Source organism: Colobus angolensis, unplaced genomic scaffold, assembly GCF_000951035.1.
Source record: "Colobus angolensis palliatus isolate OR3802 unplaced genomic scaffold, Cang.pa_1.0 Scaffold92, whole genome shotgun sequence".
Taxonomy (NCBI): Eukaryota; Metazoa; Chordata; class Mammalia; order Primates; family Cercopithecidae; genus Colobus; species Colobus angolensis.
Genome location: NW_012123154.1, coordinates 6,925,898 through 6,952,336, shown reverse-complemented (window position 1 = coordinate 6,952,336; position 26,439 = coordinate 6,925,898). Strand labels below are relative to the sequence as shown.

The 26,439-nt window shown below is 36.4% G+C and overlaps 1 long non-coding RNA gene across 1 annotated transcript; it reads left to right on the top strand.

The window, feature by feature from the left end:
• The first annotated feature begins 19,725 nt into the window (after positions 1 to 19,725).
• On the top strand, positions 19,726 to 25,243 carry LOC105504478. The gene is made up of 2 exons (XR_001000618.1): positions 19,726 to 20,628; positions 24,969 to 25,243. It is a non-coding gene; the product is annotated as an uncharacterized LOC105504478 (long non-coding RNA).
• Positions 25,244 to 26,439: the final 1,196 nt, after the last annotated feature.

Genomic DNA, 26,439 nt, shown 5'->3' with positions numbered 1-26,439 from the left:
TCCTTCTGCATTACCATTTTAGTAAAAATAGATAGCATCTACTTGGTGTTTAGTATGTTTCTGGCACAGTCGAACATTTTACAAACATTATATCATTTAATCTGCATAAAACATATACAGTAGGTATAACTATTATCCAGTTTTTTAGACAAGGCGAACTGGACCACAGGGAGTTTAAAACACTTCTTCCCTTGGTCAAGTTGGGTCACGTAATTGTCAAAGTTAGCAAAGACTTGGAATCAAATGTCCATCAGTGACAGACTAGATTAAGAAAATGTGGCACATATACACCATCAAATACTATGCAGCCATAAAAAAGGATGAGTTTGTGTCCTTTGTAGGGACATGGATGAAGCTGGAAACCATCATTCTCAGCAAATTATCGCAAGAACAGAAAACCAAACACCCAAACACCGCATGTTCTCACTCATAGGTGGGAACTGAACAATGAGATCACTTGGACCCGGGAAGGGGAATATCACACACCAGGGCCTATTATGGGGAGGGTGGAGGGGAGAGGGATTGCATTGGGAGTTATACCTGATGTAAAGGACGAGTTGATGGGTGCTGACGAGTTGATGGGTGCAGCACACCAACATGGCACAAGTATACATATGTAACAAACCTGCACATTATACACATGTACCCTAGAACTTAAAGTATAATAATAATAATAATAATAATAATAAAGACAACTTATTCATTGAAAAAAAATGCCCCTTAGGGGATGATTTGAAATTCTCTAATTTTTTAGAAGAATCTTTAGTTTTCCCAGGATAGAACATTTATTGATATGGTAAATATGTGGAAAGACCCACCAGCCCCACTCCAATCTTATATTCTTGCCATTAAAAAATAAACGTAAAGACTGTTCTCTGTATTTTTTTTCTTTAAAAAGTATTCTAGGGGATACAATGACATGCATTCTAATGAATATGTAGAATAAATTGAATTTGAGATATTTTATAAAATTGTAAGATATGTAACAATATGCACCTTAGTCTAGGACACAAGCCCAAAAAGGTAAAAAATAATGAAGAAAGACTACTCAGAAGCTAATCCATTTTCTTATTTTAGGAGATAGATGAAAGGGGAAAATTGTAATATGGGGTAATCTCTATCTGATAATCACAATGTGGTTTCTGAAAAGATGTGTTGGCCTTTAGTAATGCTAAAATTACAAATGCAGATTTAAAGTCCTCTGCATTTTATCCACTTTTAAATTTACATAAAAAACAAGTGCAAGATTATTGGAAAAGCATCTATGATTGTTATCATAACAGCAAGGGTGGTTGGAGTGTGGTACAATGATAAGAAGGGCAGAGGTTAAATTGCCACTAGTAAAGTCTATGCCCATTATTGAAGCCAATCCAATATTAACTTTGTATTTAACAAAACAAAAATTAAGATGCTACTCTCAGAGAAACCTCAGGGAATATCTACAATATGTTCACCTCTTTAAAAATTCACTTGTCTGTATAGCTTTCTCTTAAAATCTCATTTAAAGTGCTTAGGTATACAACCAGTACAACATAAAATGGTGTGGAATTTAGTAAGGAACATATAGTAAATATTTCCTTACAATTCACCTGCTTTGGAGCTCAAATAAATTTTTAAAATTAGGTTCTGAAATAATGCCATGGAGAAAGCTATAACCAAGGCCATTTAGATGAACCTACAACAATTTCCACTTCTACTTAGGAGGTAGAAGCAAAAGGCATCTACCCTTGGGGAAAGTTCAAGGAAGTTGTTGAGAGCCAGCATCCTACACTAACACAAAGCAGAGGTCTGCTTCTGCTGGGGTTGAAACAGAAAACACACACTTCTGTCCAAAAATCTTCATAGATATAAGGCAGAGTTTATATTCAGAACAACAAAATTAAGAACACGTAAATGTCTTTTCAGAAACTATGTAAAGCAGAAGACAACAAAGTAACATATTTAGGGGACTAAAAATAATCCTATCAACCCAGATCTCTGAACCCAGAAAAAAATCTTTTTAAATATTGAGATACGAAAATACTTTTCTGCTTCAGCAAAGCTGATAAAATTCATTGCTAGCAGACTACACAAGAGTATATATTAAAGAAAGTTATTAGGTGAAAAGTAAGATATTAATGGCAAAAAGATAATAAATATAAATGACAACTTTTCTACTTTTGATGTCTTTATAAGATAACTGACTATGTAAAGCAAAAATTAGTAACAATGTATTATGGGGTTTACAGCATATGTAGAAATAAATATATGCCAGAAATATCACAGGTGATGGAACTGAGGAAATATAAATATAATGTTGATATGTAAATAGCAAATAAGCCATGTCGAGATGCCCAAAAACATTTATTATTAGAAAAATGCAGATTAAAACCACAGTAAGATACCACAGCACACCCACTGGAAAGGTTAAAATTGAAAAGACTGACAATAGCAAGACTGGTGAGGATGCAGAGACAGCGAAATTCATATATTGCTGATGAGATGCCAGCAACTTTGCAAACCAGTTTTCTGACTCTTATAAAGTTAAATGTTCACTTAGGATATAAACCAACAATTCTATTTCTAGGTCTTTCCCCAAGAAGAAAAAAAAATTCTATGGAAAGAGCTCTATGTGAATCTTTACAGCAGGTTTACTCATAATCAACAACCACTAAACACCACTCAAATGTCCTTCAATTGGTGAATGAAAAACCAATTATGGTACATCCATTCAATGGAACATTACTTGCCAATAAAAAGGAACAAATTACTGATGCATTCAGCAACATGCATAGATTTCAAAGCATTTTGCTGACTAAAATACGTCAGACACACAGGCTATATATGTTGTCATCTTGTTTACATTACTGGGAAAAAGCAAAACTCTATTGTCAGAAATATAATCAGTGGTTATCACAGGCTGGAATGGGGCAGAGGTTGACTGCATGGAAGCCCTAGAGGCATAGAAATGCTGTAGCTCTTCGTTGTTGTGGTGGTTACATGACTGTATTCATGTGTCAAAACTCATCTGTACTTAGAAAGGGTGACTTTTGTTGTATATAAGTTATACCTCAACGAACCAGACTGAGAAAAAAATTAAGCCTTCAATATAATTTGGCCTATGCTCTAGGGCAGTGCCTTTCGATCCCCTAATATATGGCAGTATCATAGGTCAAAAGTTGTTCTCGTTTGACCAGCTTATTTCCTCAATGACTCAACTTGGCTTCCCCAGTCTCCACCAAGTCATCCTGAACAACATGCAGTTAAAAAATTCAAGGCGTAATGAGTCGAGATTGCGCCACTGCACTCCAGCCTGGGTGACAGAGCGAGACTTTGTCTCAAAAAAAACCAAAAAAAAACAAAAACAAAAAACAAGGTATTTCTCTCAATCAGATCTGCCACGCTAATTCTACTTGAATTTCAATCCTGAAAACTGACACTGACCCACTTTGACTCCTTTCCTCAGATATGGATTTTCAACAACCCCTAGTAAGATCCTCATTGCATAAACTACCATGCATGGCTCCATGGCTCCACATTTTTTCATTCTGCAATTTTGTTATTCTGTATGTTACACCCATGCCTAAGTGAAGGGATGACTCCAGCAGAAGAGAAAGAAAAAGAGGCCAATACTTTTGGCTTAAAACCGGATATGGATCAAAAAATGTGGAAAGATATGTGATGAATAAAGCCAGACTGTTTTTCTCAAAATGTTAATCCCAACTTCCTATTCCAAGACTAGATACAGGTTCTTTGGGTGAAGGGAAGGATGAACCAAGAAGAAAATGAAGAAAGCTTACAAGCAACTTGCCTAAGAAGGGGCATCCTCCTTCCATCATTAGAATCTAAGACAGAGGAGATCTGTGTCCCCTTCCCCTGGCTAGCACTCTAATATCCAGCAAGGTCTCAAAAATTTCCCATAGGCACAAAGTTGTAGGAAGAAAAAAATATTTATATAGTATGTTTAGGGAGATTGTCCTCAAATCAGTATAGGAGCAGGGGAATATCTTCCATGGGCCCCAGAGTGGCTCAAACTTGTCATGGTGAGCCAATAGTGGTACAGAGAGGTAATAGTCAGGATAGAAAAGTTCCAGCATGATCAAATAGCCAAGGACTGGAAGGGAGAAGGGTGTGCTGGTGACTGCCAGCCCATAGATGACACAAAAACATCAATGGATTCCACGGTATTTCCCCCACTTCCAATCTGAGGTCTTGGCGTCACATAAACCCACATAACATAGTATCATTCTAGAGAAAGTGATGGGGCAGGACCCTAATTTAAGATTAAGCTTCAATCATTCAGTTAATAAGATCTCTCAAATGCAAATTGTGTTGCTAGAGGAATGTGAGAAAAAAATTTCCTTTATAACATACATGAGTATGTAGACTGAACTTTTTACTTATACTAAATTCTTAATTAAGAGTAAGAATCTGAACTACAATGTAAGCACATACTGATTTCTTTTAATTTCAAGAATTTTCAACAGAATGTCTGAAAATTTTTCATTTATATTGAGTCTTCTTTCAGGCCCCCTATTTAAAAAACTTTTATAGACAGATCTGCATGATTACCATAGAGACTCAAAGAAGTTATAAAACCTCTTAACTTTTTCAGGCCCTTAAAATTAGCTTAAGACAGTGAGTCATTTCCAGTGTCTTTACTAGATCTCATTGAGCCATTTCTAGTTTCTTTACTAGATCTCATTTTTTGATAAGCACAGTTGCCATCTCATTTTATGTGCTTTAAAAATACAGTTTAAATAAAGAAAAATCATTTAAAAGTCGTATGTGTATTTCTCTTCTCTAAAGTTTATTTCATCGAAGTTACAATTAATTTTCTGAAAGTTTATAGTGTGGAAACATCATCAAAGTTTTATGCAGAGAGGCATTGAGAGATATATAAATAATCATTATATCACCTTATTTATTGTTTGTGTGTATGTGTGTATATATATATACACACACTGAGGCTGGAGTGTGGTGGCACGATCATATACTACAGCTTCCAACTCCTTAGCTCAAGCAATCCTCCTGCCTCAGCCTCTTAGCTGGGGTTACAGGCATGCAACATTATGCCTACTAATTTGTTCTTTATTTTGTTTCTTTATTTTTGTTTTAGAGAGGGGACTCTTGCTGTGTTGCCCAGGCCGGTCTTGAAGTCCTGACCTCAAGTGACCCTCCTACCTCAGCCTCCCAAAGCAACAGGATTAATGGTACAAGCCAACTCACCTGGCTATACTTATATTTTGATTCAAATTACCACTATGTTGAACTTGATTGATTTTTAATATTGAAGAAAATGAAAATTACTGTCATAGAAGTTCATGTTATGAGCATGTATTCACAATGGAATGTCACTTTTGTCCCTCTCCTGGTTTTGGATATGAGAAATTTCTCACGATTTCAAAGTGTTTCTAAGTTGCTTTTTTCCTAAAGATAAAAGAAAAGAAGGGTAATAGTCAACTCCCTCAACAAACCACCATCTCTTGACAATGCTAGGGAGGCGGTCTCTGTTGTTGGTAAGTGTCTCCTATTAAGAATGGGTATTTATCTATTATCCATCACCACTGCCACATGCATCTGCTTACATTCATTGCTGGCTGAAAACGGACTCAGTAGCCAAGATCCCCTTCTTCCTGACCCCTCAAATCTACTCACCTACCTATTTTATGAGGCCCCTACAGTGCTGGCTGATGATCTCTTTTCAGTCGTTTTCCTGAGCATTGGAGTTTCTGACTGTTTGTCCTTGCCCACCACTGAATGGTCAGCACAGCTTCCAAACTGATTGAGAGATCTGAACCGGTGGATCACTCACTATAGCTTCCAGGGAGGTCTCCCTTCCTAGTGGTATCTTCCCTGCTTCCTCAAAACTCACCTTAGTTTCTCTGGTCCTGACTCCAGTCCTCCATCGTTTATCACTTATTATTAATCAGAATGTTGACCTATTCATTAAATATAATATAAGCAATCATTTGTATGTTTTGATGATATGATAATGTAAACTCTTAATTATTTTCCAAAATTCTCAATGTTTGAATTAATAGGGGGGAAATAAACAACTAAAAAAGCATACCATTTTAGTCAAATAATTTTAAGATATTTTGGGAATAAATAGTTGAATTACTATACAGTTAACGCTAGTAATGATTGTGAACATGTTGGAAATGACTGAGCTATAGAATATTCAGTCTAGTTATTTGGAAGATTTTGATAAATGACTTGAATCAACAGTGTACTAATCTAATGAGCTATTTGGTGATTGGTTATTATGGGTAGGTAGATCGAGTTTGGAAGTGACTGCTAATGATTTCTTATAAGCTATAAAGTATTGTCAAGTATTTATTCTGTTCTAATTTTAATCGAGTGACCACTGCATAAAATCCACTCCACAATAAGTGAGCACACAGGAATTCTATATTCGTAGGATTATAGTCAATTTAAGAGGTTGATGGACCCACTGCCTGTTTTTGTAAATAAAGCTTTATTAGAAAACAGCCACACTCACTTATTTGTGTATAATCTGTGGCTGTTTTCATACTATGACAAAGATGTTGAGTAGTTGTGACAGAGATCAAACGACCTGTAAAGCCTAAAATATTTAGAGATATATCTCACCCTTTACAGACACAGTGTGCTGACCCCTTGCCTATTATAATATCAAAGCATAATGGCAATACCACAGGCATATCCTTAAAGGAACTGAGAAAAAACAAGGAGAAACTTCTGGTATTAAAAAATATGCCTGGTCTAGATTAGACACTTAATAAATGTGGTTGAATATATTGAAGCTGTCATTTGATTTGCAACTTTATGTATTTGAACTTGGAGGTGGGAATTTATATCTGGCAATCCAGTCAAGTGGAACAATGCAAACCAATTTTTAAAATGTCTTCTTCGATGACCCCTCTACATCCCACGAATCTGCACTCACTCCCTGTACTTCACCTATCAAGACCCCTGCCCTTCTCCCTAGCACTTCTACTCCGCTGCTTGGCTCACTCTCATTGGTTTCATTGAATATCTTTACTCATTTCCTTATCATTATCCACCTATGGAATCTTACCCATCCTTCAAGATTCACATGAAATACTATTTTATTCCCACAAAACCCCATCTTCTTATCCTCACATTTTGAAGTGATCTTTCAGACATTTGTCTTCTTTAAGCATTAGTCACATTTTTCTTATGTGACATTTTACACCCATATGTTTTCCCTCTATACACACAGAAAACTGCTAGACTAGACTATAAGCTCCAGGAAGGCAGTTAATGGTTTTGTTTAGTGTTCCACACAATACTACTAACAGGCAGTCAGTAAAGATGTAAAACATGACTGCTGCCACCTGGTCTCTCTCTGTTTTAACTCTCTGGAGAACATTTTTTGTTATCTGATTTTTCCTTAATGATTATTCTGTCGAAGGACTGCATCCCACCACCAGAATGTAGACATCATTTGAATAGAGATCTTGTCTGTCTTTTTCATTGCTGTGTCCCACTACCTAGAACAACCTGGGTGCTCAATCAAAATGTGGTCACTGAATGAATGAAATTATAAACCTGTAGTTTCAGAAAATGATAGCTTATTCATACACTAAAATAACTTTATTTTGTGGTTAATAATAACTTCGATAAATAAGATTCTCTAATTATCTGTGAGCTAGTGTTCTTATATTTAGAGTTTACTATATAATTATACAGGAAATAGTATGCAAATTCAAAGCCATTAATTCTATAAATACAAAACTCAATTTATCTGTAGGAAGGTTTAGCGTTTTTCAAGATTATTTTGCAATGAGGCATTTTAAAGGTTTTATACTGATTTTGAAGTTCAGAAGATTGGACAACTCACTAATTATCTTTTAATGCTTTCTATTGCCTGATAAATTTTAGGAGGTTAATTATTAACCTGTTCCATTATTATTCTTAAGGATAAGACATGATGGACAGAAATTTCAATGCAATTATTCCATTCTGGTGAGGTTAGAAGGTGCTAGGCAGATAAAGAAATCATCTTATCAAGCAGGAAAACACCATTTACTGAAGAAGGTCTGCTAAACTTTTATCATGACTGAAAATATAAAAAGACACTTTAAATGGACAAATGCAGCTATTGCACAAAATTGACATGGCTGTAGAGATGACAGAGTGAAGAGGTATTTGATCAGTCATTTGTTGTAAAAGCTCAGGGAAAACAAAAGTTTCTACTTAAAAACTTTCTCTTTATTGCTTTCTCATTTTCTTTGGCTTGCTAAATTCACAGTTAAATCACATCTGTATGTTCTCAGTTTTAACTGCAACCATATTTCTAACATCACCCTTTTCTCAGCTAGAAAAATGACTCCATGTCACTTTCAATGCCTCCTTTTATGTTCGTGTTTGACAGAGAGTGCACACATTTAGGGTCTGTGAGGTGGGGAAAGCTTAAAATGGCAAGGCACATTACACAGTCACTTTCCACTGGCAGATGGTGAAAGACAGAGCTATCAAACTCTAATCTCAGACAGACCTGAACTTGAATTCTTACTCAGACAACACTAACTGTGTTCACTTAAACAATTTATTTAGACTCTGGTCTATAAATTAGGGGGTAACAGTAGTACCAGTTTCACATGACTGTGGTAGGGAGGATAGGAGACAATGCATAGAGGTATAACACATGTGCTACAAAGTGTGCCAAGCATCCAGAATGTATTATTCCACTTACTGTTCACACCAGCCCTGGAAGATCAGTACCGTTACTACCACAGATCTCAGAGGAAGATACTGAGGCACTGACTGAGACACAATCAAATCTTGGTATACAAGGAGGATTTATATGTATTACTTGACTAAAAGTATACTAATAATCAGTGAGCATTACATTGACCCTGGAATTAGGTTGAACACATTGCATGGGTTTCTAAATTAATCTTCACCTCATCCCTGTGCAATACTACTGTCGCTCCCATTTTGCAAATGAGAAAATTGAGATTTAAAGGGATTAAGCTATATACCTGAAGTACTAAAGCTAGAAAGCACAAAAATCCAACCTGCAAACCCAGGAGGTCTGATTTCAAGGACTGTAAAAGTAACCTGTAGTACTGTATACTCATTCTGGCCCCTTACTTTATACACCAATGACTAAATTAGTGAAAGGGGATGGATTTGACAGAGAAGTAGGTCATGAAATAAGAAGGCAAAGAGCATCCAGAGTGACTTTAACTCAATTGAGTACACACATATTAATCTTCAAATAACACTGCACCAGGCTTTTAAGACACACAAACTAGTATCACATGTAGTTGACCAGGACACCTTCATTTTGTAACCTGGATGATTATTTTACTTACAACTAAGAGAGTGCTCCATATAGGGGGTGTGGCAGGAAATCCCATATTAAGCTTAGGCAACTACTACATACTTGATGTAAGGGCAAACAAGAAATAAACCTGACAAGCAGAAAAGGAAAAGAGAAGTCTCCTGTCTCAATCTCAGCACTGGATGAGGGAGGGAAAACAAACCTCATCTAAAAATTGAAAGTTAGTACTCACTCATCTCTGTGTTCTGAATATACACTGTAAGTTTAATTTAAAGTGGTTTCAAATTGATAGTTTCTGACAGAAGCAAACTCATATACTCTCTACAAGAACTCACTGCAATTCAAGCCTATAATAATTTTATACTGCCATTTATTGTAAAATGTATTCTGATTTCAGAGATGTTAAAATACGAAAACACACACACACACACACACACATCAGAATGGATGAAAGGTGATATGAGATGCACTGCCTGCCCTAAAAGAGCTTAGAAGCATCTGAGGTCATGTGATCGACAAGATAAAACACAAACAACACAAGTTATTATATAAAAGTGTACAATTAATTTTGAGATGTGTAGGAAAATGAGAATTCAAAATGGGTAAACTTCCGGGAAGAACAGTGAGGTGGAAAGTCTTCATGGGAAGGTGAGACTTGATCGGGGCTTTGATACCTGGATCGGGTTGCAACGTGGGAGGGAAAGAGGGGATACATATACCATGTAAGGTGTGGAGTTCGATTTAATTACAATATTTTTAGATTGGAGAAAGTGAGGAGACCACTCCAGCTGAAACAAAGAACTTGTATTGGGTAGCAATGGCAGGCAAATTTAGAAAATCCTACTGAGAAGACATAATAGAATGCCCTTAAGGAAATGCCAAGCTAAGGAATTAGGAATGGAAATCATATTCATTCAATCACTCAGTTAGCTACCTGAGCAATCTGCAGCCAACCAACAAACATTAAGCAGCTGTATATGCCAGATGTGCTGAGACCTAAGTGTAAAATGGTGAATAACACAGCATTTTGTCCTCTAAGTTACAGTATTTTAGCTGAACAGACAAAAAATTGGGACAAAACCACAGTAAGACCTATTAATTTAGCTGCAATTTGTTGAGCAACTACTATTTTTCCAGGTACTATATAGGAAATCTATATATTACATTTCAAAACAAAAGTATATCTATTTTAGGGATGACAGATTTTTCTCCACTTCTTAGTATCTCAGTAAAGATGGATTCTATAACTTACAATAGATCCTTGATTACCCAAATTATGTGAGGTCACAATTATAAAATATTCAAAATCCTGGAAAAAGACTTGCAACTTTTTGAAAATAACCAAGAAACTTGTTGTATTTTGATGTTAAGACAAATACATTGAATGATGAAGTTTCAAGTCAATTAATATCCTCAACTCTATGTAATCTCTGAGGTAGAGTTTGCTCAGTTATTTTGGAAACTTAGCTGAGGCATGGAAAAGCACTGATATAACACACTATCTGCAGCAAATCATTAGTATGTATCACCAGTGTCATTAAGTTACAGCCACATAATTATAGATGGGGAGACAAATTTACATTAATTTAGTGAAAGCTGTGGTATGGATTCAAATTCCTCCCAGTACCATTAGAGGCAGAAATGTTCTTTCCCTCACTGCTGATGGCACAGGACTAGCAGCTCTCAGATCAACCCTCTGAGGCTGTCATCCAATGAAAAGAGTGGCCTCACCCAAGATTATGTCACCTTCCCAGGAGCAGCCCATACCCAGTGACTAGTCCATGAGGGCTAAGAAGACCTATCACCCTGGTCCCAATTGAGGATGGCTCTGAAGGGTCATCTTCTCTGCAAGATAATTGAATTTACTTCCAATTCTCCAATTCCAGAATGATGGCCACCCAAAGATATCCATGTCCTAATCTCTTGAACCTATGAATAAATAAAGTTAAATGGAAAAGGGGAATTAAGTTTGCACATAGAATTAGGGCTGTTAATCAGCTGACTTCAAGATAGGGATATTATCCTAGATTGTCTGTGTAAACCCAATATAATCTTAAAAGTGAGTTCTTTTTGTTTGTTTGTTTTTATTCATGTTTATTTTAAACTGAGAGACAAAACTGTGTGTACTTACAGAGTACAACATGAAGGTTTGAAGTGCTTAGACATTGTAGAATAGTTAAATATAGCTAATTAGAATATGCATTACTTAACTTTTTTTTTTTAATTATACGTTAAGTTCTAGGGTACATGTGCATAACGTGCAGGTTTGTTACATATGTATACTTGTGCCATGTTGGTGTGCTGCACCCATCAACTTGTCAGCACCCATCAATTCATCATTTATATCAGGTAAAACTCCCCAGTGCAATCCCTCCCCTCTCCCCCCTCCCCATGATAGGCCCCAGTGTGTGATGTTCCCCTTCCCGAGTCCAAGTGATCTCATTGTTCAGTTCCCACCTATGAGTGAGAACATGCGGTGTTTGGTTTTCTCTTCTTGTGATAGTTTGCTAAGAATGATGGTTTCCAGCTGCATCCATGTCCCTACAAAGGACGCAAACTCATCCTTTTTTATGGCTGCATAGTATTCCATGGTGTATATGTGCCACATTTTCTTAATCCAGTCTGTCACAGATGGACATTTGGGTTGATTCCAAGTCTTTGCTATTGTGAATAGTGCCGCAATAAACATACGTGTGCATGTGTCTTTGTAGTAGAAATAGGAACAATTTTACACTGTTGGTGGGATTGTAAACTAGTTCAACCATTATGGAAAACAGTATGGCAATTCCTCAAGGATCTAGAACTAGATGTACCATATGACCCAGCCATCCCACTACTGGGTATATACCCAAAGGATTATAAATTATTCTACTACAAAAGTGAGTTCTTAAAAGTGAAAGGGAATCAGAAGAGGAGATAAGAGTGATAAAACCTGAGAGAGACTCAACCTGTCATCCCTGGATTTGAAGATGGAGGAAAGGCAGAGGAGCCAAGGCCAGAAACCTCTAGAAGCTGGAAAACGCAAAGAAAGCGATTCTCCCATAGTTTTCAGAAAGATATTCCCTCTCTGACTAATTTGGCTTCCTTCTTTCTCTCAGGAGTGTTGATTCTGAATGTATTTCCTAATCAACTTAGTGCAGTAAATCTGTGTCTCAAAGTCTTGTTCATGTGGTACATAACCTATAACAGAAACACATATTAGGCTTACATTTTTCTACTTAAATTATAGATCTCATGTTAACCTAATAATTGATAACACTGCTGAAACAAAGGCACAGTTTAGTCGCAAATTTGCAGTCTGATCCCTCAAGCTATGAGATATCATAGTCAAGCTATGAGATATCATAGTCAAGAATGTGACTGGCAAATACTGCAAGTCAGATGAATCAGAGGCTGCTATGGTTTGAATGTTTGTGTCTTCTTCAAAATTCATGTTGAAGCTCAAACCCCAATGTGATAGTATTATCAGGAGTGGCTTAAGGAGATGATTAAGTCATGAGGGTGGAGCCTTCATGAATGGGATTGGTGACTTACAAGTGGGTTGGAAGGCACTGGCCAGGCCCCTTGTGCCCTTCTGTGTCTTCTGCCGTGTGCCAACATTCAAGGCACCATCTTGGAAGCAGGGGTTGGCTCCTCATCACACACCAAACCTGCTGGCACCTTGACCTTGGACTTCCCAGCCTCCAGGACTGTGAGAAATAAATTTCTTATATTCATATATTGCCTGGTCTAATATATTTTGTTATAAGAGCACAGAAAGACTAAGACATAGACCTAGGTCAGCTGTGTCAGGGAGGCACAGGCCAGGACCATAGGCCATGTCAGCTAGGGGTCATTTTGGGGAAAATCTCTAAGGCACGTCTTAGGAACCCAGTCCAGGAGACTGTAAACAGAGGATTAAGAACCAAAGAACCTGGTCAGTATATTTCCTCTGTGAAGATACTGAAACTGGTATCTAAGAGGCAATTAGTAAATGTTAGTTCCCTATTTTTCCCCTCATGCAGATATCAGAGAGACTTCTCTACTGCTTGGGACGCTTGTTCAGAGTACAATTTCCATAGCAGCAAGAAAAGGAGTTTTTGTTTGTGGATACTTTAAGGTAAATAAAGCTATTATAGAAGGCAAAATAAAAAAATGTCAAACAATTTCTCTTTTCATTTAAAAACAAAAACAGAATAACAAGCCCCATATGCATGTTTGAATGTAAGTACCCAACAAATGTGCTCAGCATTCCACCTGCCAATGCAATATATGGTGTGCAGTGGAAGTAGGGGGTAAAAGCTCCCATTAGTGTCACTGAATCTGCACCCTAGGACCTGTGAGATGTAGAAAATGCATTAGGCACAAAATGTGTTCATTTGGGCATTTTTCTTGAGATGTCCTGAGGCTTTTTCACATTAGTCAGTGTACAAAGCACATAGCCTTCTGCAGTATCTTGAACAGAATCATCCCAGTACCAAATGGACTATGGTGATGGCCTAACTAACTTAATCCATGTTGTGAATTGATCTTATGTTCAAATTATCCCAGTCCCTAAGAGTGGGATAGTGGCTGTGACATTTGCTCAAAGAGGTTCAGAGAAAGAGATTTCTGATGCACACTGGGCTTTCTTTCTCTGTGCTCCCTAATTACAACATTTTTAACTCTTGGTTGTGTATTGTACTTGTGATGTATATATCCATTACCTAATAGACTTAAAGCACCTTACCATGGGGGTCTGAGTCTGAGGATTTTTCAACAAAGCAATTTCCTATGTCATCTTGCACAGCAAATGCCTATTGAGTGAAGAGGAAGAGCAATTTGGGTTGAAAGTGGTCTAAGTAAAAAGCACAATTCTGATTGTGGTCTATATATGATGCTAGGTATATTTGATGAAGCTGAGATGATATGATCACCTGCTCCCATGGGGAACTTCTTACAGGTCACCATCACCTCCTGTATCACCATTGCCTAATGGTCCTGAAAGTGTACCTCACAGCTTTCTATGGGTGAGGGAGGGGGAATGATAGCTGTTAGCTCAGATTCACATCTGTTCTAGCCCAGCAACGTTTCGGGATCTCTGACTTCAGTGTTTACTCCAGAGATGTTGTAGGCATCTGATCCACCACTGGTGAAAATGTTGTAAGCCTGGCTGCCTGCAATTGATTTTTGCTAGTGCCTACACAAACCAAGCTATAATGCTTTGGGAATTTAAAAAATAATTTGACTTTAGTATGATATAAAAGGAGTCAGCAAAAATGTTAGAGTTATGGTGTACAATAAAATTCAACTTTATAGTCATTAATATCTGTATTAGTGTGCTCGAGTTACTGTAACAAAACACTATAGATTACAGGGTTTAAACAATAGAAATTTATTTTCTCACAGTTCTAGAGGCTGGAAAGTCCAAGATCAAGATTCTGGCAGGGTTCAGCTCTTCTTCAAAGGGCACTCTTCTTTGCTTGAAGACTGCTTCCTTCCTGCTGTGTTCTCACATGGCTGAAAGAGACTGAACTCTGTGGCAACTCTTTTTAGAAGGCCACTAATCCTGTGGAATAAGGGTGTCACTCTCATGCCTCATTCAACCTTAATTACTTTCACAGAAGCCCTATCTCTAGCTACAGCAACAATGAGGGTTACAGTTTCAGCATATACATTTTGAAGGGACATAACATTAATTTCATAACAATATCCATTAGGTTAATTTGGAAATACTGATGTATTTATACATAAAAAGAATGTTGAATTGTGAAATATTTTATAATTTACAGAATTTCAAGATTAGTAGTTATGACTAGTTGGCTATTGCTACACATAGTTAAAAAATCATTTCACATTTTTACTGTGCTTTTCAGTTTACAACCCTCTTCCTTATATTTGTTATTTGAGTTTCATTTTTTTTATTCTCCTGTCTTAAGAATATGGTATGTTTTGTTTTTCACTCTACACTGTGTAACACAGAGACTTGCCCAATACAGACACAAAGGAAATATATACTATAATAAACTAACATCTTTCAATAAAAATCAACACAATTAAGAATTTTGATTTTCTCTATCTATCAAGACTTTGGCACTGCAATAGTTTTAGAAAGAAAAGGAGAACAGAAAGTCCATCTTAATATGTTCTCCTAGTCAATACATGTTGAAAAGACATTGGTGTTGAATTCATAGCAACATGGTGTTGAATCCTATGTTTATTACTAATAAGATATTTGACCTTGAGCAAGTTGCATGACCTCTTTGAGCTTAAGTTTCCTTTACTCTAACTTAAGAATCATACTATTTGCCTCACGTATGTTTAAGGAAGATAATATAGGTCAAATGTCTGACACTTTGCTAGCTGTGGGCACTCAATCAATTAGTTTTAAGTCTCTTAAGAAAATGTTAGTAAGAAAGTCTGCTTACATGGTACATAGGAGGAAAAATAAGATTCTGCCCAACTAGTTGGCTTTGATATATAATAGGCCAAAATATGCAAATATGTTTCAAATTGACAGAATTTCTATAGGAAAAGATTTGATTAAAGATATTTATTAAAAAATGAGTTACTCAGAAAAGAATACTAGCCACAAAGCAGAGATAGAGTCACTGTGGCACATTTGAGCAGTGCCTACCTGAACCTTGTTCTAGAAAGAAGGTGGCCAGGCTTAGAAGATAGAGGAATTTTTCTCTGAAAGTTTGATGTCACTAAGTATCTAAATCATAAAACTGGTCATCCCGTCCCAGTTCCATGTGTACAAGGAAACCTTTGGATAATAATTTCGCTCTCCTTGTAGTTTGCTTTTATGGGGAGATGTGTTTAGAGGATGCAAGTACTTGGCCCTCTTGGCCAATAACCTTTCAATTTAAAAAAATCAATTGGATTTCTGAATAATACATTAATGTCATACCAACTCAGCATGAGTCAGCATTTCCTGCTTCATCCAATAGCTCTGAGACACACAAGATCAAAGTTCTGTAAGGGAGAGAAACTAGAACAAGCAAGGTCAACACCAGCTAATTTTGCTACATAATGCCCTAGTCTAAAGAGTATAACTCATTCTACCTGACACTTTTTGGCCATGAGTGGAGGATAAAAGATATTTATTTATAAATCAAGTTCTATAAAATGAAGAAGAGTTTACAAGATATTCTGTAAGTGTTATAATACTACTAAAAGAAGAGAAAAGAAGGGAAAAAAAGAATTTAAGAGAATATGTATTAAAATTTCAATCGTTATCATAAAGTAACTTCGTTGATCAGTTATCCTTATCAACTAAGTTAATTTGTTTTGCATTTCAGACTTTGAAAACTAGGATATTCTAAATCCAGGTATGACATATTTACAAAAGTTGCTTAGCAAGGATGCAAAAGAAAGAGAAATGTTGTGTTGAGTAATTCATGTTTCTGAATGTGATGATCTAGATATTGAGTTAAATTAACTAAAATATTCTGAAAATATTAAAAAACAGATCCTTACCATAATGAGCTTCTGCCATTCTACCTCATCATGAGTCACATTTTTTGTTGGCTCATATTATAAGCCCTGTTTACAAAGTGATGGATGGTGAAGATAAAGTTTACATGAAACTTTTAGATGTCATTTTTATTCCCTTGCAATAGCAGTATGCTAGAGGATGACTGGATAATTATTGGTTGCCTGTGAAACTGTCTTTCCTCCCTTACCGTTTCCAACAGCTTCTGATTTTCTTTTGAGGATTCATGTGCTTCTGTGGAAGCTGTGCCCATCTACCATTGCTGCGGGAGTGGAGCAAGTGTTGTAGGATTTTCCAAGAAGTATATTTTATTGCTCTGGCTACAGTGTTTGCTTCAGGGTTAGACATGTGATGTAATTCAATTGAATTGAAATTAACCTCCAAACTTTTGCTTAGAATTGTGGGACATAGGCACATTACCCTTATCCCAATGACATAGCGTATAGATGTGAGGGCAGGGACTGGTGCATCAATTTTTAGTAATAGCAACACAAATAACAAAAAACCCAAGAAAATTAAACAGACATACAGCAGGAGTGTCCAATCTTTTGGCTTCCCTGGGCCACAATGGAAGAGGAAGAATTGTCTTAGGACACACATAAAATGTACTAACACTAACCATAGCTGATGAACTAAAAATAATTCCAAAAAATCTATAATGTTGTAAGAAAGTTTAAAAATTTGTGTTGTGGCATGTCCAAGCTGTCCTAGGCTGCATGTGGCCTGTGGGCTGTGGGTTGGAGAAGCTTGACCTAAACGCAAATGGCACCATAATTCTAATAGTCAAGCCATGTCTAACAATAGACTTACCTCTGTACATTTCACTTATATGAGCTATACATTCTTATCGTTTAAGTTAGTTGATTTTATTGTTGTGTGTAATATAAAGTATCCATGCTAATACAGAAATATACTGAGTAGTTTTCATTATGAATAGATTTTCATCACTCAGAGATAAACAGAATGTTTTAAGCCCACATCAGCTTTTAGAGTTATCATTTCACGGAACACATGTTTTTAGAAAATATTTTAACAATTTGGACAAACTTCTACTATCGCATGTGCTTATCAGTACTATCAAGTAAATAAAATCTTGGCACTAAAATTTCAGTTTTACACAGTTTAATCTTAAACCACTTTGCAGTGCACATAAGAAAATAACAGAATGTTCTTGGTCATAAATAAGTTTCTTAAAAGTACAAAGGATCTCACGCCCCCGCCCCGCCCCACCAAAATAAGAATAAAAACCTCAGTTCACCAAGATATGTGGGATATGAGGAAGTCTAATTGCATTTTGTCTTATTTTGGTTGAGCCCACTACATATTTACCACATATATTCAACATTTCAAATTTTTGAGAATGAAGGCAGCATACTAAAACAGTTTATATAAAAATGAAAGTATCAAAGAAAACATGATTATATTTCTCAGATGTTGCATGAACTCTTATACTCTCTAACACCTGTCATACCACATTTTCATTATTCACAAACTTAACTGTGAATATTCATTTTTTGAAGACTGGGCCGAATACACATCCCACTAGGATTTTAGTTACCACCTTTTCCATAAGATTTGGAATCACGATTTAGTACCATTTAGGGTTCTTTGCCACAAAAACCAGAAATGAACTCGACTTGAGCAAGAGGGATTTGCTTGTGAGAAAGGATATTGGTGTGTGTTTGTAGGGGGGTGTGTGTGTGTGTATGTGTGTGTGTGTGTGTGTGTGTGTGTGATCGCATATGTGGAGAGTCATAGAATTAATATGAAGTAACATACCAGGTTTGAATACAGGAAGAAGCCAATAGAGAAACAGAAGGAAACATACAAGCATATAACAAGAAACAGGAAACAGGAAGCACAATATCCGTCTCTAACCATTTACAACAGCCTGGGCAGGAATCCCCACTCTCTATAAGAATGATGAAATACCTCCAACCTCCCCCTCCCGCCACCTAACTTGGTCAAGATGAAAATTCCCAGGAGGTAGGGATCATTTGGTCAAATAGTGGAAATGTGCAGGGAAGAAAAGATCAGTTTTATTTGACTTGTGCTTCTGCAGTGAAAAGCAGACACTGGAGTCACTCTTCCCAAAGGAAATCAGGGAAAGAACCATGCACTCTATCCAGACAAAATGGCACAACTGGCAACTATATTATCTATAGTACAAGGATTCACAGTAATTTGTTGCTCTTCATATAGACATATGTTATTAAAGGACTAAGCAACATGATTACTATTATTTTGTTTGTTTTTTAAACAGGTCAAAAGATTAAAATGTTTCTATAAATATACAACTTAAGTGTAAAATGCCACTACTCTTCTAGGTACAATTTTGGGAAAGAAATTTCTTGGAGATAATATTTGTGATCCTGTGTAACTCTTTGGAATATAGTAGGAGGAAAAAGCTTGAGATTGCAAGCCTGTGTGCCATATTCTGCCACTTAAAAAGACTGGCTCTCATCAGTCTCATGTGAATAACAAAGAACAGCCATCCTAAGAGCAAAAGATAGACTTCTTGAATCCACTTTTGACAAGGTGTATGAAGTTAGTTTACTTATTAAAAATGCTTCTATTGGAAATATCACAGTGAGAAAAAAAAGAGGCAGTATATTTATTCCAAATCTTCATAAGGCTAGTTTTCTAGTAAGGTATGGTGGTTTATTCTTCCCATCTGCAAAATATGGCATGATAAACTTGATTGCCAAGTGCCTTGCCTTTGCTATATTGATTGTTTGAAGTTAAACAAAGAAGAAATATTTCATCCTTAGACTAAAAGCTCATAGACAAAAGCTTTGGGGTTTGCTTCAGTGGTAGCTAAGAGGCACAAAAGAGATGATAGGTTGAGAAAAGGGAAAATGCATCATTGTTCTTTGACTATGAGTGCATATCCTTAACACCACAAAGAATAGTCATAGAAGAGAGCAATCACACTTTTCTATAATACAGCCCTTTGTAAATATAATTCACTGGTGCAATATCTAAATACTCAGTGGGTTCTGACAGTTTCATCCATCACAATACAGGCCTCACCATGTCACTGCCTCAGACTGATAAATGCAAAATGACAGTCATTCATCCGGTGGAATAGAAAAAGCCAGGGAAAATATAACGTGAAGTCACTTATACCATTTGATACAGCTTTGCAATGTCTATCTTTTCTCTCCCCTATCTTTTGTTGTGTGTGTGTACATGCCAGCATGATTTTACTCTTTGCATAAATATATATAAGATGACACATTTCATTAAAATAAAAAAGTATGAATTAAGAAAGATTATAGCTACATTATAATGGATTCAGATTCTGCTATAACATAAATAGAATTAGTTAAAGATTACAGTTAGAATATAAATGTCACCTCTTAACTTTTTCTGTTTCTTGCTATTGAGGAGCACAGTCTAAAATTTGTAGGCAGATAGAGTATAAAAGTAAGGTACAATTATGGCACTTATGCTAATTTTTTTCTTTTATACAACAATTCTACAAAAATAATGACTATATGTACACATTAAAGGAAACTTTTTGTAGATTTACTGAAAAATAGGTATTAATAATATGGATATTGACAGCTGTGTACCGTTAATTTAAAAATTAAAAAAAATAAAAATAACAGTAAACTGAAACTCTCCATTCTCTCATCTTCCTTTTCCTATGTTTGTTTTTAAACAAATTCTACTGCATGCATCAGTATCCACTAGGGTCATGTGTTGACTTAGCAATAAATTTAATTATTGGTTTAGATCTCTTGCAGATGTATGGAATCTCTAATATACACATTTTTGTTTAATATGTTACTGAGGAAGACAGCTCAAGTGATAGAAATAATGGGACAGGAAGTAAGAAGACAGTTCTGGTCTCAAGTTCTTCTCTGACAGCTCACAAACTAGTTAATACGTAAGTTTGAAATATGATTTCTGTATTTTATTGCAAATTTCAAATAGATATTTATTTCCAGCTTCATTGAGGTATAACTGACAAATAAAATTATATAAACTTCAGTTGTACAATATGATGTTTTAATACATATATCATTTTGAAATGATTACAGAAATCAAAATAATAAATATATTCTTCAGCTCACATAGCTATAATTTTCTATTTGTGGTGAGAACATATAAGATCTATTATATTAGCAAATTTAAAGAATATAATACAATATTATTAACTGTAGTCTTATTGATCAAGTAGATCAAAAACTTTGCACCTTTTAAGCCCCAGCTCCTACTAATCACCATCTTAATGTCAACTTTTGTGAGTTTAACTTCTTAAGATGCCGCATGTAAATGAGGTCATGCAGTTGAAGGAAATAAAAATATTTCATGCCAAAATATCTTTCTTCAGCATATTTTGAGGTGGCTATTCAGAGGGCTTGAAAATGGAATTAGCCCTGAAATGAGTCTTTTGTGGGGCATACATTTTAAGGAAAAAGTCCTCTCCTATGAAAGTAAATTCAAAAATAGGGAAAACTGACTATTACACCAGATGCACAGATATCAATGTAAAGACACAGGAAGCACAAAAAAGCAAGAAAATATGACACCTCCAAAGGAATACAATAATTTTCTAGCAATAAATCTTAATCACAAAGAAATTTTCAAAATCCAAGATAAATAAGTCAAAATATTGATTTAAAAAAAGCTTGGCCAGGCATGGTGGCTTATTCCTGTAATCTCAGCACTTTGGGAGTCCAAGGTGAGCAGATCACCTGAGGTTAGGAGCTTGGGACCACCTGGGTCAACATGGTGAAACCCTGATTCTACTAATAATACAAAAAATAGCTGGGCGTTTGAGATTTTTTAGCCATTATTTCTTTAAAAAAGATTTCTGCTCTTTTCTTGGAATTTCCGAATACATGCATTGGTTCATTTGATGGTATCCTACAAACCACATAGGTTTTTATTCCTACACTCTTGGATTTTTTTTTTTTTTTTTCCCCATCTGACTGGATGATTTCAAGTAATCTGTCTTTGAGTTCATAGATTTTTTTTCTTTTGCTTGATTAGGGAAAGAGCTACTATTGAGATATTTGAAAGCTTCCTTTGAAGCTCTCTGCTCCATTTTGGATTTTATTCACTATAGTCATCAGCTCCAGAATTACTGTTCATATCTTTTTTATGATTTGTATCTATTAGTTGAATGTTTCATTTGTTCATGTATTGTTTTTGTGATAACATTGAGTTGTCTGTGTTCTCTTGGAGCTTGCTGAGCTTCCTTAAAACCATTATTTTGAATTATTTGTCAGGTAATTTGTAGATATGTATTTCTTTGGAGTCAGTTATGAAAACATGATTGCATTTCTTTGGTGGTGTCATGTTAAATTTTTTGTTGTTGTTTCTTGAAATCTTGAGTTGCCTTCTTTGCATTTCAAGAAGCAATCACTTCATTCAATTTTTACTGACTGGCTTTGAAAGTGAAAAATCTTCATCAGTCATCCCAATTAGGCATTGTGGGGGTCTCTCAGATCTTTTCCATGGATGCCCCACTCCATTTTTCTTTGTCCCTTCTGGGGAGAAAGTAGTGGTATCATATGCCTTATCTCCATCCCACAAAGTCAGTTGTTTGTTCCTCGCCAAGGACGTGCCCTGAAGAGTTCAAGGTCAGGTGCTTTTCCCAAATTTAGTAGAGTTTGATCTAGGTGTCTGTGTATTGTGTATGATTTTTGGAGACTGACATGCACTGTCTTCAGGGGAGCACAAAGTGTTCTGCTTATGAAAAGGAGGGGCATGCAGAGTGCTAGGGGCACATGTAGACCACCTGGGATCTGTAGTTAACTTGCGTTATGAGGTTGGTGGTCTGGACTCTTGGTAGAGTTTGTGAAGTGTTTAGTAGAAACCACAACACTTTATGGAGTTCTGTGTTTCATTGCTCTGAGTGCCTATTCAGTTTTTCTTCTCCTAGCTGCCTGCAAACTATTGAGTAATCCCAATTCTCTCAGTTTTCTGGATGGGATAAGACAGATGTTGACCTCCTCGGTAGTGTCCCAAATGGCTAGGGAGACAGGGTGCTCATTATACTTTCACTTTCCCCTGTGAGGTAAATTAAAGGCAAAGAGGGTCTCCTGGCACAGCACTGAGCTGTGCTGCTTTGGTGGAGGGGTGATGAGGATGTAGTGAAACTGTTCCCTTACCCTTTTCAATGTGTCTATTCATAGATTAGAATAGACACCTCTAAGGTGCTGGCATCTCTCTACCAGCCTTCTTTTCTCCCTCAGAAGTACTCTCATCCTTGTATAGTTGTCGAAATTGGTGTTTGTTGGGAAGGAGAGCTGCAGACTTCTATTTTGCCATCTTGCCAGTTATTCCACTAGGTTTTTATTTTAGAAATTATTAAAATTTACACTATAAAATATTTAAGGATATAATTTTGTTCATTCATTATTTACTCAGGTTTGGCTGATTGCAAAATATTGGGAACATACCAAGGAAAAAGACAAACACCATGACTTCTGGAAGTTTAATTTCTAGTGAAGGAGACAAAACTGAACAAAAAAAGAGTGACATTATTTGTGATAGATATATGTGTGATGAAGAAAAATAAAACAATGTAAGGAGAGGGAAACCCTTGTGTAATTCTTGTCAGGGGAGACCTTCTTCAGGAAAGGAGGTTTGCTAGAGTAAGACGGTAAAATAATGAGGGGGAAGAGAAGAGAATTTCAGGCAAAGGGGAAAAATTCTAGAAGTCATTTCTATCTTGAAAGAACATAATAATTTAACAGAACTTAGAAATGTCTGTGAACTACATAAATAAATGCCACTCAACCACAATAATTGTATCACCACCCCAGCTTCCCCATAGACCAACACCTTCTCTCATGCCATCTGCCACGAGAGGAAACGTGACTAAAAGGAAGTACGAATGCAATGAAACAGAGTTCTAAATCTAACATAGTTAAAATATTGGACTCTCAAAAATTTTACAAAAGCACATGGACCTTCCCAACACCTTGAAAAGGGTCTGTGCAGCGTGGTGACCTGAAGCTTAAGCTACATTTATTTTTGGTGAATCCTCTTTTAATCAAAGGTCAGTTTGTTCTTTTCACCTTTTTCCCATGTGAGGAAAAAATAAGCATTTAAGTACATTGTGTGAATTAAAGGATTTTAATTCTAACAATGGGAATTCTGACCAAGAATCTCCTAATACACCAAGAAAGAGCCAGTGGGAAAAAAATGACGAATTCTGTTTTGAACATGTTCATTTCCAGCTGTCTTATTAGACACGTAAATAAGGATGCCCAGCTCTAGAGCTTAGAGATGCATGCTTTGGAGTCAACAGCCTACAGACAGCATTCACAACCAAATGCTGGATAAAATCACTTTTGGGCCTGAGGGTAGTAAGAGAAGGGCAAAGGACCCAGGACTGAATTCTGTGACACTCTGACATTAAGTCATTTATTTGTCTAAGATAGGAGCAACCGTGTTGCTTTTGCATGCTCACAGAAATGCAATAAAAAGAAACAAAAAAAAGATAATTTATGAAGACAGACCATGATCCTAGAAGCAATGGGCTTGGACTCGGTAACAAAATGGTATCCATTAGAAAAGTTAGGGAGCTGGCCTGAGACAAGGACAAAGGAAGTTCATCCATTATAAAAAGAGGGAAAGTGGAGTGTGTAGGTATATAGTGTCAAATATAGGGTACATAGAGTGTAGTGAAGTGAAGGGAATTATCAAAATAATCAGAAACTCATTCTATTTCTACTAATTGCAATTCCCTTTAGGCACATGCATGTTGCTCCACATGACTATTAAAATTCTCATACCTTTGTCTTTATCTATTGATCTATCAGTGTATCAGTCCCTTTCTTCATCCTGATATCAGGAGGGTAAGAAGCTTTTCCTACCGCTAACAGCCATCTGGGCAATCAAGACGGTAAAAAGGAGGAACAGGTCTGTTAGAGTGAGACTCTACATCAGTAAACTATTTGAAATAACCTGGGAGACTACTAAGTTTACATCTCCCTCACCCTCTTGGTCTCAGCCTAGGGAAGTGGTGGCTGGTGAAGAGGAACTGAATCAGCTAGAGAAAATAGCTTTTGCTTGTGTGGGAGTTTTGTTGTCTTCTTTATTTCTGAAGAAGACATTCAGTCTTTCAAATTCACAAATGGGTTATTTTGCTTGATAAATTCTGCTGTTGATGCTCTCTATTGCATTTTAAAATTTCTGTAGTGGGATGAATTCTGAAGAATTCTGTTCTAACATCTTGCTGATGTTTATCTGACCATCTTTTGCCATCAGATGTGCCTGTCACAGTCTCCACCAGGAGCTTTATCTTACTACAGAGTCCAGATGCATTAAGGCTGTGTTTGAGCCATGATCTTCCTCTGAAGAAGAAATGAAGAAGAAATTTATATTTTTTTGGATATAGTGTTCTTAGTTGGCGGTTTAATTATTATTTTTACCTCATCACTTTGTATATATCATCGCACTTTCTCTTGGCCTATAAGATCTCTTCTGAGAAATTTTACATTCTTCTTACTGGAACTTCATTAAATATTATTTGCATCATTTTTCTCATTGCTTTCAGGATTTTCTCTTTGTCTTTGTTTTTTGATAGCTTGACTATAACATATCTTTGTATAGTCTTGTTTGGACTGAATTTGATTAGAGGACTTTGACCTCTCTACACTTGTACTATTTATATTCCTCTCCAAAATTTGGAAAGTTTTCTGCTCTTATTTCTTTAAATAAGGTTTCTACATTGTCTTTCTTTTCTCTTTTACATATTCTTATTACTCTAACACTTGCCCATTTGGGGCTGTCCTATACATCCCGTAAGCTTTCTTCATATTTTTTCATTCTTTTTTTCTCCTCTAACTGTATATTTTCAATCTTTCACATTCACAAACTATTTCTTTTGTTTGATCAGTTCTGCTGTTGATTCTCTCTACTGCATTTTAAAATTTCATTCATTGTATTTTTCAGCTTCAGAATGTCTGTTTAATTTTTTTAAAAAATAATTTCAATCTCTCTGTTAAATATCTTATGTTGGTCATTTATTCTTTTTCTAATTTCAGTTAATTATTTCTCTGATTTTTTTCAGGTTATTAAGCTTTCTTAAAACTTATTTTTAGTTATCTATCAGGCAATTTGTTTATCTTCATTTCTTTTGGAGTCAATTATTGTGAGATTATTGTTCTTTCAGTGGTGTTATGTCTCCTTGATTTTTCATATTTCTTGTTGCCTTATGTTGATGTCTGCAGTTTTGGAAGAAATAGGGACTTATTTCAGTGTTTGAAGTTGAAGAGTGGCTTTGTCTGGGAAAGCCCTTTGCTAGTCAGTGTGTCCAGAGATTCTGGACAGGTTGTCTGGTATAGTCCAAAGGTGGGTTTACTGCCGGAGTCCTCATTCAGGCTGACCTCAAGCCTGGGTCAGCAGGTAGGTGGCCTGATGTCTGAGTCTGCAGAATTGAGGCTGAAGCCTGGATCCACTAAGGTGGCCCTGTTAATTGAGTGTGTGGAGATGGACCTGGACCTTGGGTTCACAGGGACTAAACTGGTGCAGGGATGGGCCTTAATTCTGAGTCTGCAGGGACTGACCAAGATCTGGGATGGGCCTAGTGCCTGGGATCACTGGAATGGACCTGGGCCCTGAGTCTACATGTGCTGGCTTGGAGTCTGCTTTCACATGGGGTGGTCTTGGAGCCTCAGTCCATAGGGTCCAGCCTGACACTGAATATACTAGGTGGGCTTGGGTCCTGGATCTCCTG